The sequence below is a fragment of the Adiantum capillus-veneris genome, chromosome 17 (genome assembly GCF_014529385.1).
Source record: "Adiantum capillus-veneris isolate H3 chromosome 17, ASM1452938v2, whole genome shotgun sequence".
NCBI classification, from domain to species: domain Eukaryota; kingdom Viridiplantae; phylum Streptophyta; class Polypodiopsida; order Polypodiales; family Pteridaceae; genus Adiantum; species Adiantum capillus-veneris.
This window is the reverse complement of record NC_140947.1, coordinates 120,632,598-120,647,242: the sequence shown is the minus strand read 5'-3', so window position 1 is coordinate 120,647,242 and position 14,645 is coordinate 120,632,598.

Here is a 14,645-nt window from a genome sequence, read left to right as displayed (position 1 = left end):
CAAATAGTCTCAATGCATACATGGCCATATTCTTCTGACTTGATGTGTGAAGAGGTGCATTTATGCCAAGGTGGCAAATTTGGATCAAATGTATAGCGTACGTTGGGACAGACATTTGTACTGTGAGAACTATTTATATAGCCCGACACGTTTCCTTCTTCTACACAACCAATAATGTATGATTGATCTTCCTCTTCTTCTATGTTTGGATCCTCTAGAAGAGAATATTTATAAGCTCTTGGAAATATTTTGCATATCTTTTTCCAGTCTTGAAATCTATACTTATGCCCTCCATAGTTTAGAATAGTCAAACCACTTTCCAGGGTAGTATGCACAAATAGCCCATAACCAGCTCCTTCAATACATGAAAGTCGCACTTCAAAATCCACACCGTTAATATGGAAAATTACATCTTTGGGAATAGGAAAAGTTGGTGTCCCAAAAGGATCTTCATGCCAATCATAGTGTGAAATACATCTAGATTTTATATCACTTAACTCCTTTGTGTCTGCAAAAAGAAGAAAATATTATGCATAAAATAATGACAATATCAAAGAAAGATATCATTATTTTATAGTCCAATAGGTCCATTGTATGGAAGACTTAGAGTGCCTCTTACATGGTGCCTCCAAGGTTTCCAAAAAATAAAATCATTGGAAAAAAAAGGCCACTGTGTCTCCAATCTATTGCCCATTTGAAGCATAGAGAGAACCAAGGTCCACCACTTGTCCAAGCTAGACATGGAGCATTGACACAAGATCCAACACTTATCCAAGAACCCTATAGTATATGTGGTAACATGGGATGCATTGATGCAACAAAAGTAGTCTAGCCTCCTCATCCATCTCTTTTTTCTTGTAGCCTAGAGGGATTAGTTTCAAGGTCTATCACTAGTCAAAAACTACACATAGAACATTGATACAAGGTTCCACCACATGTGAAACCTATCATCTCTAGTAGCATGGATGGTTTGATATCAAGGTTCATCGCGTGTCCTACCTATACTCTATTGTAGCATATAGATTCTGGTTTGGTGGTACTACACTTGTCCAAACTTGGCTTGTTGTTGATATCTGGAGGTAATCAAGGGTCCTCCACTTGTCCAAGTTAGGCATATAAAACAATTGCAAGGTCCACCATGTGTACAACATATGATTGATTATAGCATGCATGGTCTTATTTCATGGGCAACCATCTTCTCTCCAACATGTGTCCAACCTCGGCTCCATTGAAGCATGGAGAGAAGCAAGGTCCACCACTTATCAAAGCTATTATTTTCTCCCAGTGCTTTCAAAACCCATAATACGTTGTACATGGGGGGGGGGGATTCTTGTTTCAAGGTCCACCCCTTGGCTAAGATTGGATCCATTGAAACATAAAGAGAAGCAAGCTCTACCATTTGTCCAAGCTAGGAGCCATTGAAACATGAAAACCCCATAATATGTTGTATACGAGGGGTGTTTTTCAAGGTCTACCACTTGTCTAAGCTATGGTCCATTGGAACATGGAGAGAAGCAAAGCTCCACCACTTTTCTAAGCTAGGATCCATTGAAACATGGAGAGAAGCAAGCTCCATTGTTTGTCTAAGCTAGGCTCCATTGGAACAAGGAGAAAACAAGCTCCACCACTTGCCTATTATTGCATAGAGATTCTGGTTTGAAGGTCCACCACTTGTCCAACCTTGCCTTCATGTATGGAGATAATCAAGAGTGCAATGCTTCTCTAAGCTAGGGACATAAAAGAGTTTCAAGGTCCACTACATATACGATCTATGATGGGTTGTAGCATGGGAGGTTTCATTTTAAGGTTGACCACTTCTCCAGCTCCGCTTGTCCAACCTCAGATCCATTGAAGAATGGAGAATAAAGGTGTACCAACTCTCCAAAATAGGCAGGACAATCTCTATAAAACCCATGAATTGTTAATATATGCTATGCTGTGGAGTTTTGTTTGAAGTTCCACTCCTTATCCAAGCTACAATCCATTGAAGCATGGAACTAAGTAAGATATATCTCTAGTCCAAGATAGGATCCATTGAAACATAGAGAGAATCAAGGTCCACCACTTGTCCAAGCTATGCATGGGTAATTGATATAAGGACCACTACGTTTTCACCTATACTATGCTCTATCATGGATGGTTTCATATCCCACCAATTTTCCAACCTATTTAGTAGGTTGTATTATGGGGGTTTGGTTTCAAGGTACTTCACTTGTCTGAGGTGGGTTCCATTGAACCATGGAGAGAAACTATGTCTACCACTTGTCCGAAATATGCTCCTTTAAAACATAAAAACAAGGTCCACCACTTGTCCAAGCTAAAGTTTCTCTCCATTGAAGCATGGAGAGAAACAAGGTCTACCACCTGTCCAAAATATGCTCCATTGAAACATAAAAGCAAGGTCCACCACTTGTCCAAGCTAATATAACAAATGGGTGTTGGTTACAAGGTGTACCACACTTGTCTAAACTAGTCTTCATGCAAGGTCTACCACATGTCCAAGCTATATGAGCTTGTTTTGAAGGTCTACCACACCTCTTGAAATTAGGATCCATGTAAGGTCCACCTTTTGTCAAGCTATGCATTTAATGAGTACTAAAACTAAGTAAATTGCAGTACTTAAATACCTTTCCAAGCTCATTAAGATTTTGGTCTCTAAGGCCGGCCACCACCACATGTCTAATCTATGCTCTAATTGATTACTTATGCTATTTCTCTCAAAGTCCAAACATAAGCTCCCTTCTAGCAAGGTTAGTTTAAATTTAGGCTCCAGCACCTGTCTAAGCTAGGTTCAATTTATGAAGCATCACCATTTAACCATGCTACGATCTAATGTATCATATCAAGGGGGTATTGATAAAAGGTCCAAAACTTATTGAGTTCAAGCTCTTAAGTAATTAAGTCTTTGTGAGTATTAAATGTTTTAGTTTTAGTCTACAGATCCACCATTCAAAAACTCAAGTAATTTACTATTTACATTCAAACCTTGAATGCTTGAGATAAAAAATACAAGCTCAATCAATACTATATAAAGCAAAATCTAACATTAAGAGTATCAAATCAGTAACAAGAAACACTAACATGCACAAGAAACTCAAAACATACGTGTCTCCATTTCCAAAAAGTCCTCCATTGACAGAGGATGGTGTTGTTGTTGTTCTTCTTCTCTTTGTGGAGAGCACTCCTCTGTAACAGGCACAATGTCGCCTGATTGCGAAGTGGATTGTTGAAGTCCAGCCCATTTTTCTATATCTTCATGAGACTTAACAAAGTCTAGCAGCATGGTCTCCATGCTTTTTGCCTCCTCCACACTATCAATTAAGCAGATGACTTCTTTTTTCTGTTGTATTCCTTCTTGTGCAACCAAGGAGCCATCACCAAAAACATCAACAAGCTTGCGGTCTTCAAAACAATATGTACGAATGTAGTGCTTGACCAAAGCTCTTTTTTTGGCCTCCAAATATTGCAAATCTGACATATCGTTATCTGCTACTTGAAGAAGAGAACAATCAATTGGCATGGGATGTTCCTCTGATCTTCTTCTCAGGTCTTCAAATGCATTGCCTTGTCCCAAGAAGGCAATAACTGTTAGGAATTGAATTGCTCCTTTGCAAGGAGCTGATGGAAAGTGATGCAATGCACCACAACAATGGTAGCTCAGATTATCTCCCATGGCGTGAAAGGCACATTGCAATTTTGTGAAGTTAGTGAAATCCACAAATGCAAGAAAGACAAATCCAGGATCTGTTGACCCTCCAGCAATAGCCAAGATCCCATCCAAAGCATTGTTAAATGTCTCCTCACTCCACTTCAAATTGCCTCCAACGTTTTTTGTCATATCTAAAACACATAAGCCAATAGGCACTTTATTATTGAAGTGGCGCATCAAGTAGAGATTGCCTTCCATTTGTAGGCTCACCACATAGATTGACCATGGCAAATCTCTAGGCTCAGTTTTCTCCTTTTGAAGGTGAATTGCCCATTGCATGTATTTTATTGCTCCATCTGGAAAAGCCATTTTCTTTGTTCCACGCGTCAAACTAGATCTGATCCATTCCTCGCATAGCATTAAAATTGTTTTATAAACAACATCATTGATGTTATACATTTTGACCACCTCCTCCCAGTCTTTACATGGTGAAGACTCATTCAAATTGTTGAAGCCTTCAAGAAGTGCATCTTGAATCAATTTGTCTTGCTTCAACTGCTTGATTCGATCATACATGTCAGTTGCATCACCATCCTTTGCACTCTTTGACAGTAAAATCTTCTCATCTCTAATCTCTTCTTGAATAGTCTTTACCTCTGATTCCTCAAGGCCACAAAGGTATCTAAATACAGTTGTTGGGGGTTTCTTATTCTCCTCTTCTAGATTTTCAATGATTTCTATCCAGCAATCATAAACTAAATCAGAGTAGGTGACCATGTGTGCCTGTTTAGCAATCCAACTTGCTGCTGCACTCATTCTTGCCAATCGAAGAAAAGCCTAAAAAGAAATAGAGAAATAATTAAACTATTGAGCAAGATTTGTTAATTAAACACTATCAAAAAGACAAAGAAAATAACTTACATCCCATCCGGCACGAGATGCATGTCCCTCTGCAATTCCACTTGCTGCCTTTGGTGGTCGTCCTGAGAAGATCCATTGACTCCGTAAATGTCTCAATATTTGGCTGTAAGGTTGCTTGACATACAATGCCTGAGCCTCCTCATTTGCAATGGCAGATATAGCAGTTGCAACAAATGGAGGAGCATTCACAACAATGCGAGCCTTTCTAAATTTATACACGCTAATCAGTCTTTCAAAGATCTCTTTGTTGTTTTGTTCATTGTGAAGCAAAACTTTTGCAGCATAGATTGAATGCTGCCCATCAAGAATCCAATAATGATAATCTTTAATTTTTTGCTCCTCTACCTCTTCTACTGCCAAAGGAGTCCCCTTCTTTGATTTTGCATTTCGAACAGGCATCAAATATGCACATGCTGCAGGCTTGGTCGTACTCCGTGAAAATCCAAATAACACACTTTCAGCGTGTTTTTTATCCATAATACGTGCATTATAGTGATCAGGAGCAAGCCAACAATTTTGAATAGGGATATCAAATTCCCTATATTGGAAAGGAAAATAATTTATGTACTTATTCATTCCACCTGTATCTTTTTCTTGTCCTTTCATGGCCTCAGCTTCTAAAACATCTGGATCCACAATTCTCATCTTTGACATTGAACCCTCTGTTGATGAGGATGCCAAAGATGCCTTGTCTACATCCAAAATGGAACTAGTTCGCTTAGCTTCTACTTTCTGCACTTTTGCTTGCTTCTTTGTGGATGGTGGTCGTGAAGCTTTCACCTTTTTTCGTTGTAGTGTGGCAATGATGGAGCTTTGAAGTTGATCTGCTGTGATATTTGGATTTGATTCTGCAAACTTCCATCCTCGAGAAAACATTGTCTCTTCTTTGTTTCTAGACATGCGCTCCAATGCATATGCTCCTGGAGATAGTTGAAATTCTAGATTCATTGGAACTAGAATGTCAATGCATTCCACCTCTGGATGACTATCAACTACAGAGACAGATGCTTCCACAACTTGTCCAACATCTTCAAACAAGCTGTCATTCTCCTTTTTGGCAATAAATAGATGCACCTTATGAAATTGTGCACCCTCTATACCATGTATGTCCAAATACCATTTCCTAAGATCATTGCAAGTATAGTCAACTGAGACAGCAACCCTTGCAACCTGTTTTTTTGGAGCCATCTTTCCTGAAACAAAAAAAACCAAATGTTATTTTAACATATACTTTTTTGTAATGGATTAAGTTTGTGTGAATACAAGTTCCACCACTTGTTCAAGCTAGATCTAAGCAAGTATACATAGTGATCATTTAAGCTAGTAAACTAAGGGAAGGGAGAAGTAAGGTCCACCACTTGTCCAAGCTTAGCTCTAGACAACATGGAGAGATTGGAGGTCTACTAATTGTCTAATATAGGCTAACTATATTGAAACATAGAGAGAAGCAAAGGTCCACCACTTGTCCAATCTAGGGTCCATTGAAACATGGAGAGAAGGATGCTCCACCATTTGTCCAAAATAGGCTCCATTGAAACATGAAGAGAAGCAAGATGCACCATGTCTTTGAGATGCTAGGCTCCATTGAAATACCTTAAACCCATGATATTTTGTATATGTGGGGTTTAAATTCAAGGTCCACCACTTGTCCAACCTATTATCCCTAGTAGCATGAGTGGTTTGGTCTCAAGATTCACCACTTTTCCACTCTATGTCATTATATTAAGAAGATCTGGGTGTTAAGGTCCACCACTTGTCCAACCTATAAGGCTATATCTTAAATGGTATTATTTACCACCACTTGGAATGCACATGATGGGTTTTACATAGGGGTATGGTTCCAAGGTCCACCACTTGTCCAAGCTAACTCTATTGAAACATAGAGAGAATCAAAGGTCCACCACTTGTCCAAGCTAGGCTCCATTGAAACATGGAGAGAAGGATGCTCCACCATTTGTCCAAGCCAGGTTTGATTGAAACATGAAGAGAAGCAAGCTGCACCATGTCTCCAAAATGCTAGGCTCCATTGAAATATCTTAAACCCATGATATTTCGTACATGGGGGGTTTACATTCAAGGTCCACCACTTGTCCAACCTATTATCACTAGTAGCATGAGTGGTTTGATGTCAAGATTCACCACTTTTCTACTCTATGTCATTATATTAAGAAGATCTGGGTGTTAAGGTCCACCACTTGTCCAACCTATAAGGCTATATCTTAAAGGGTATTCTTTCTCACCACTTGGAATGACCATGATAGGTTTTACATGGGGGTTTGGTTCCAAGTTCCACCACTTGTCCAAGCTAACTCTATTGAAACATAGAGAGAAGCAAAGGTCCACCACTTGTCTAAGCTAGGGTCCATTGAAACATGGAGAGAAGGATGCTCCACCATTTGTCCAAGATAGGCTCCATTGAAACATGAAGAGAAGCAAGCTGCACCATGTCTCCAAGATGCTAAGATCCATTGAAATACCTTAAACCCATGATATTTTGTACATGGGGAGTTTACATTCAAGGTCCACCACTTGTCCAACCTATTATCTCTAGTAGCATGAGTGGTTTGGTCTCAAGATTCACCACTTTTCCACTCTATGTCATTACGTTAAGAAGATCTGGGTGTTAAGGTCGACCACTTGTCCAACCTATAAGGGTATATCTTAAAGGGTATTCTTTCTCACCACTTGAAATGTCCATGATATGTTTTACATGGGGGTTTGGCTCCAAGGTCCACCACTTGTCCAAGCTAACTCTATTGAAACATAGAGAGAAACAAAGGTCCACCACTTGTCCAAGCTAGGCTCCATTGAAACATGGAGAGAAGGATCCTCTACCATTTGTCGAAGCTAACTCTATTGAAACATGGGGGGTTTACATTCAAGGTCCACCACTTGTCCAACCTATTAACGCTAGTAGCATGAGTGGTTTGGTCTCAAGATTCACCACTTTTTCACTCTATCATTATATTAAGAATATTTGGGTGTTAAGGTCCACCACTTGTCCAACCTATAAGGCTATATCTTAAGGGTTATTCTTTCTCACCACTTGGAGTGACCAGCATAGGTTTTACATGGGGGTTTTGTTTCAAGGTCCACCACTTGTCCAAGCTAACTCTATTGAAACATAGAGAGAATCAAAGGTCCACCACTTGTCCAAGCTAGGGTCCATTGAAACATGGAGAGAAGGATGCTCCACCATTTGTCCAAGATACGCTCCATTGAAACATGAAGAGAAGCAAGCTACACCATGTCTCCAAGATGCTAGGCTCCATTGAAATACCTCAAACCCATGATATTTTGTACATGGGGGGTTTACATTCAAGGTCCACCACTTGTCCAACCTATTATCTCTAGTAGCATGAGTGGTTTGGTCTCAAGATTCACCATTTTTCCACTCTATGTCATTCTATTAAGAATATCTGGGTGCTAAGGTCCACCACTTGTCCAACCTATAAGGCATATCTTAAACTTTATTCTTTCTCACCACTTGGAGTTACCAAGATAGGTTTTACATGGGTTTGGTTCCAAGGCCCACCACTTGTCCAAGCTAACTCTATTGAAACATAGAGAGAAGCAAAGGTCCACCACTTGTCCAAGCTAGGCTCCATTGAAACATGGAGAGAAGGATGCTCCACCATTTGTCCAAGATAGGCTCCATTGAAACATGAAGGGAAGCAATCTGCACCATGTCTCCAAGATTCTAGGATCCATTGAAATACCTTAAACCCACGATATTGTTTACATGTGGGTTTAACGTCAAGGTCAGTCACTTTTCCAAGCTATTATCCTAGTAGCATGAGTGGTTGGTCTCAAGATTTACCACTTTTCCACTCTATGTCGTTATATTATGAAGATCTAGGTTTTAAGGTCGACCACTTGTCCAACCTATAAGGCTAGATCTTAAAGGGTATTATTTCTCACCACTTGGAATGACCATGATATGTTTTACATGGGGGTTTGGTTTCAAGGTCCACCACTTGTCCAAGCTAACTCTATGGAAACATAGAGAGAAGCAAAGGTCCACCACTTGTCCAAGCTAGGCTCCACTGAGACATTTAGAGAAGGATGATCCCCCATTGGTGGAAGATAGGCTTCATTGAAACATGAAAAGAAGCAAGTTGCACCATGTCTCCAAGATTCTAGGATCCATTGAAATACCTTAAACCCACGATATTGTTTACATGTGGGGTTTAACGTCAAGGTCAGTCACTTTTCCAAGCTATTATCCCTAGTAGCATGAGTGGTTTGGTCTCAAGATTCACCACTTTTCCACTCTATGTCATTATATAAAGAAGATCTAGGTGTTAAGGTCGACCACTTGTCCAACCTATAAGCGTATATCTTAAAGGGTATTCTTTCTCACCACTTGAAATGTCCATGATATGTTTTACATAGGGGTTTGGTTCCAAGGTCCACCACTTATCCAAGCTAACTTTATTCTTCTCATAGAGAGAAGCAAAAGGTCCACCACTTGTCCAAGCTAGGCTCCATTGAAACATGGAGAGAAGGATGCTCCACCATTTGTCGAAGCTAACTCTATTGAAACATGGAAGGTTTACATTCAAGGTCCACCAGTTGTCCAACCTATTAACGCTAGTAGCATGAGGGGTTTGGTCTCAAGATTCACCACTTTTTCACTCTGTGTTATTATATTAAGAATATTTGGGTATTAAGGTCCACCACTTGTCCAACCTATAAGACTATATCTTAATGGTTATTCTTTCTGACCACTTGGAGTGACCATGAAAGGTTTTACATGGGGGGTTCCAAGGTCCACCACTTGTCCAAGCTAACTCTATTGAAACATAGAGAGAAGCAAAGGTCCACCACTTGTCTAAGCTAGGGTCTATTGAAACATGGAGAGAAGGATGCTCCACCATTTGTCCAAGATAGACTCCATTGAAACATGAAGAGAAGCAAGCTGCACCATATCTCCAAGATGCTAGCCTCCATCGAAATACCTTAAACCCACGTTATTTTGTACATGGGGAGTTTACATTCAAGATCAACAATTGTCCAACCTATTATCGCTAGTAGCATGAGTGGTTTGCTCTCAAGATTCACCACTTTTCCACTCTCTATCATTATATTAAGAATATTTGGGTGTTAAGGTCCACCACTTGTCCAACCTATAAGACTATATCTTAATGGTTATTCTTTCTCACCCCTTGAAAGACTATATCTTAATGGTTATCCCTAGCTATTATTGCTAGTAGCCTGAGTGGTTTGGTCTCAAGATTCACCACTTTTATTAAAATATGTGGGTGTTAAGGTCCACCACTTGTCCAACCTATAAGGCTACATCTTAAAGGTTATTCTTTCTTACTACTTGGAGTGACCATGATAGGTTTTACATGGGGGTTGGTTCCAAGGTCCACCACTTGTCCAAGCTAACTCTATTGAAACATAGAGAGAAGCAAAGGTCCACCCCTTGTCTAAGCTAGGGTCCATTGAAACATGGAGAGAAGGATGCTCCACCATTTGTCCAAGGTAGGCTCCATTGAAACATGAGGAGAATCAAGGTGCACCATGACTCCAAGATGCTAGGCTCCATCGAAAAACATTAAACCCATGATATGTCGTAGATGAGGGTTTACATTCAAGGTCCAACACTTGTCCAAGCTATTATTGGTAGTAGCCTGAGTGGTTTGGTCTCAAGATTCACCATTTTTCCACTCTATGTCATTATATTAAGAATATGCGCGTGTTAAGGTCCACCACTTGTCCAACCTATAAGGCTACATCTTAAAGGTTATTCTTTATTACCACTTGGAGTGACCATGATAGGTTTTACATGGGGGTTTGGTTCCAAGGTCCACCACTTGTCCAAGCTAACTCTATTGAAACATAGAGAGAAACAAAGGTCCACCACTTGTCCAAGCTAGGGTCCATTGAAACATGGAGAGAAGGATGCTCCACCATTTGTCCAAGATAGGCTCCATTGAAACATGACGAGAAGCAAGCTGCACCATGTCTCCAAGATGCTAGGCTCCATCGAAATACATTAAACCCACGATATTTCGTAGATGAGGGGTTTACATTCAAGGTCCACCACTTGTCCAAGCTATTATTGCTAGTAGCCTGAGTGGTTTGGTCTCAAGATTCACCACTTTTATTAAGAATATGTGGGTGTTAAGGTCCACCACTTGTCCAACCTATAAGGCTACATCTTAAAGGTTATTCTTTCTTACTACTTGGAGTGACCATGATAGGTTTTACATGGGGGTTTGGTTCCAAGGTCCACCACTTGTCCAAGCTAACTCTATTGAAACATAGAGAGAAGCAAAGGTCCACCCCTTGTCTAAGCTAGGGTCCATTGAAACATGGAGAGAAGGATGCTCCACCATTTGTCCAAGTTAGGCTCCATTGAAACATGAGAGAAGCAAGGTGCACCATGTCTCCAAGATGCTAGGCTCCATCGAAAAACATTAAACCCACGATATGTCGTAGATGAGGGGTTTACATTCAAGGTCCACACTTGTCCAAGCTATTATTGCTAGTAGCCTGAGTGGTTTGGTCTCAAGATTCACCACTTTTCCACTCTATGTCATTATATTAAGAATATGCGCGTGTTAAGGTCCACCACTTGTCCAACCTATAAGGCTACATCTTAAAGGTTATTCTTTATTACCACTTGGAGTGACCATGATAGGTTTTACATGGGGGTTTGGTTCCAAGGTCCACCACTTGTCCAAGCTAACTCTATTGAAACATAGAGAGAAACAAAGGTCCACCACTTGTCCAAGCTAGGGTCCATTGAAACATGGAGAGAAGGATGCTCCACCATTTGTCCAAGATAGGATCCATTGAAACATGACGAGAAGCAAGCTGCACCATGTCTCCAAGATGCTAGGCTCCATCGAAATACATTAAACCCACGATATTTCGTAGATGAGGGGTTTACATTCAAGGTCCACCACTTGTCCAAGCTATTATTGCTAGTAGCCTGAGTGGTTTGGTCTCAAGATTCACCACTTTTATTAAGAATATGTGGGTGTTAAGGTCCACCACTTGTCCAACCTATAAGGCTACATCTTAAAGGTTATTCTTTCTTACTACTTGGAGTGACCATGATAGGTTTTACATGGGGTTTGGTTCCAAGGTCCACCACTTGTCCAAGCTAACTCTATTGAAACATAGAGAGAAGCAAAGGTCCACCCCTTGTCTAAGCTAGGGTCCATTGAAACATGGAGAGAAGGATGCTCCACCATTTGTCCAAGGTAGGCTCCATTCAAACATGAGGAGAAGCAAGGTGCACCATGTCTCCAAGATGCTAAGCTCCATTGAAAAACATTAAACCCACGATATGTCGTAGATGAGGGGTGTACATTCAAGGTCCACCACTTGTCCAAGCTATTATTGCTAGTAGCCTGAGTGGTTTGGTCTCAAGATTCACCACTTTTTCCACTCTATGTCATTATATTAAGAATATGCGCGTGTTAAGGTCCACCACTTGTCCAACCTATAAGGCTACATCTTTAAGGTTATTCTTTATTACCACTTGGAGTGACCATGATAGGTTTTACATGGGGGTTTGGTTCCAAGGTCCACCACTTGTCCAAGCTAACTCTATTGAAACATAGAGAGAAACAAAGGTCCACCACTTGTCCAAGCTAGGGTCCATTGAAACATGGAGAGAAGGATGCTCCACCATTTGTCCAAGATAGGCTCCTTTTCTTCGTAAAAGATAGGTAAGAGACTTAAGTATCTCCAGTTCATTCTCCTGCTATCTCTATGTGGTCCTTCCCCACTACTAACTCACCTAGAGAGAGGTTTCTCATGGAGTGAAGAGAACGAGTAGCAGTTTATTGGGGTGAAGCAAATCCTAGCTAAGCTTCCCACTATTTCACTCTAAGTGGGCGAGCCATGTTATGTAAACCATAGTGTGGAAGTGATACTCTCGGAGGCAACCTACTGTCAAAGGACCCAAATTTCTTTCATGCGCCCCATTTACTTCTCTAGTTGGGTCATGACCCCGTCTAGAAAAAGGATTTACCGCAGTAGAACAATGGTTCTGGCACTAATGTTTGCTACACAAAGTTCCGCTCTTATCTCCTGCCTAGACCCCTTTGTAATCCTGACAATGCAGGAGGTCTTCCCATATATATGCGACACATGGGATGTCTCATCTAGGATCTCAAAGTGGTTAATTAGACTTCAAGAGTTTGACTACTCACATGCAGTAGAAAACTCCACCAGGGCTAGTTTTAACGGGTAATTCTCACTCTTCGCCATTATGAGAAGAAGCTGAAGGTCAGTTGAAGGTCAACACGGAAGCAAAGGAAGAAACACCACCGATAGAAAGTCCTAGGCTAGAGAGAGCTCACTCTCTTTTCTTTGACGGAGCATACAAGAGAACAATGGATCAGTCTGCACAGCAGGCATGGTCATTTTCAATGAACAGCAAGAAAGAGTATTCTCCATGGGGCAGTTATTACACTCCCACTCCAACAATGAAGCAGAATATGCAGCCCTAATTCTTGGGTTGGAACAATGTATTTCACAAAGAATTCAGCGCCTAAATGTGTTTGGCGACGCTTTGCTTTTGATAAGGCAGATAAATGGCACCTGGGAGCGCAAAAATCAGGTTTTACTTGGTCAACTTCGCCAAGTTAAGGACCTTCTAAATAAGTTTGAAGCAGTGAAACTATTCCATGTCCCCAGAGCAGAAAATCAAGAGGCAGATGCGCTAGCTAAGGAAAGAATACAAGACGTTCCCGTAGGGACAATTAAATTAAAACTACCCCTCTTCCAAGGTAGTGATGCTATGCCTGATGTCATCAGTTTTCTAGATACAGGAGAATGTCCAGCAGGACACACCAAAGGCCAAAAACAGTGGCTGGTGAGGAAGGCTACTAGGTACCGCCTTATAGACGACCACTTGTATTGTAAGGGCAAAGATCAAATTCTCAGGCGTGTGCCAACCTCCATGATAATCACAGAGGTAATTTCAAGTTGCCATGACGGCGTCTGCGGCGGTCATTTTGCTCTAGATATCTCCAGTAGGAGATTCTACAAGCAAGATACTTTTGGCCTAGTTATTAAACAGGGATGTATACCATTGGTGTGAAACAGTAAGGCTTGTCAAGTGGCCAGTGATAGCTACGTTGACCTTGAGCCACAGAACCCCTATCATTTCCATATGGCCTTTGGATAAATGGGGGAATAGATGCAATCGGTCCTTTACCAAGGCCCAATCAGGTAAACTGTACATCATAGTGGTGTAGACTACATGACTCGATGGGCAGAAGCAACGGGCCACCACCCGCATTATAGCCCAAGAGGTGGCAAGTTCATTTTTGAGCATATCATTTGCCATTTTGGCACTCCTCTTGAGATTAATATCAGATAGTGGACCAGATGCAGAGGTGATTTGTGGGGAACTAATGAAGAATTTAAGCATCTCACGTCGGCATTCCACACCATACTATCACAATGCAATGGTCTGGCTAGAGAAGGTAATGGATTGATTTGCAAAATCATAACAAAACAGTAAACAACACACAGGGGACTGGGTAAACATCTCATGGCAGCGTTTGGCCTACAGAACATGGTCCGAACATCCCTAGGTGTTCACTCCTTTCATCTAGTTTATGGGAAGAGGCAATTTCTACCCATTGAGGTACATATAGCCAGCTTAGAGTCTTGGCTAGCCAGACTCCATCGGTTCACTTTGTTTATACCGCCGAAACCTCATCTTGGATCTGGAGAGACTACCAATGGATAGGGAAGAAGCATTCATTCACTATGCAGCACAGGTAGAACGACGTCGGCTCACTTTCAATCAAGGGCTTAAAGAAAAGGACTGAAAAAAGGCATGTTAGTACTACGATACGACACCAGATTTGACACTAGAAAGGATAAGAAATTTCAACCCAGATGGGAAGGGCCATTCATCATCAAGAAATGCTATGACAACGGCAGCTATAAGCTGATGGAAGCAGATGGGAGAACTCACAAGACTAGGGTCAATGGATGGAGACTGAAAAGGTATTTTCTTAGGTTTGACCCAAATTCGTGCTAGACATTCCAGAGGAGGGAGAACCCTCTAACTCTGCAGCTGAGAGGAGCAGAA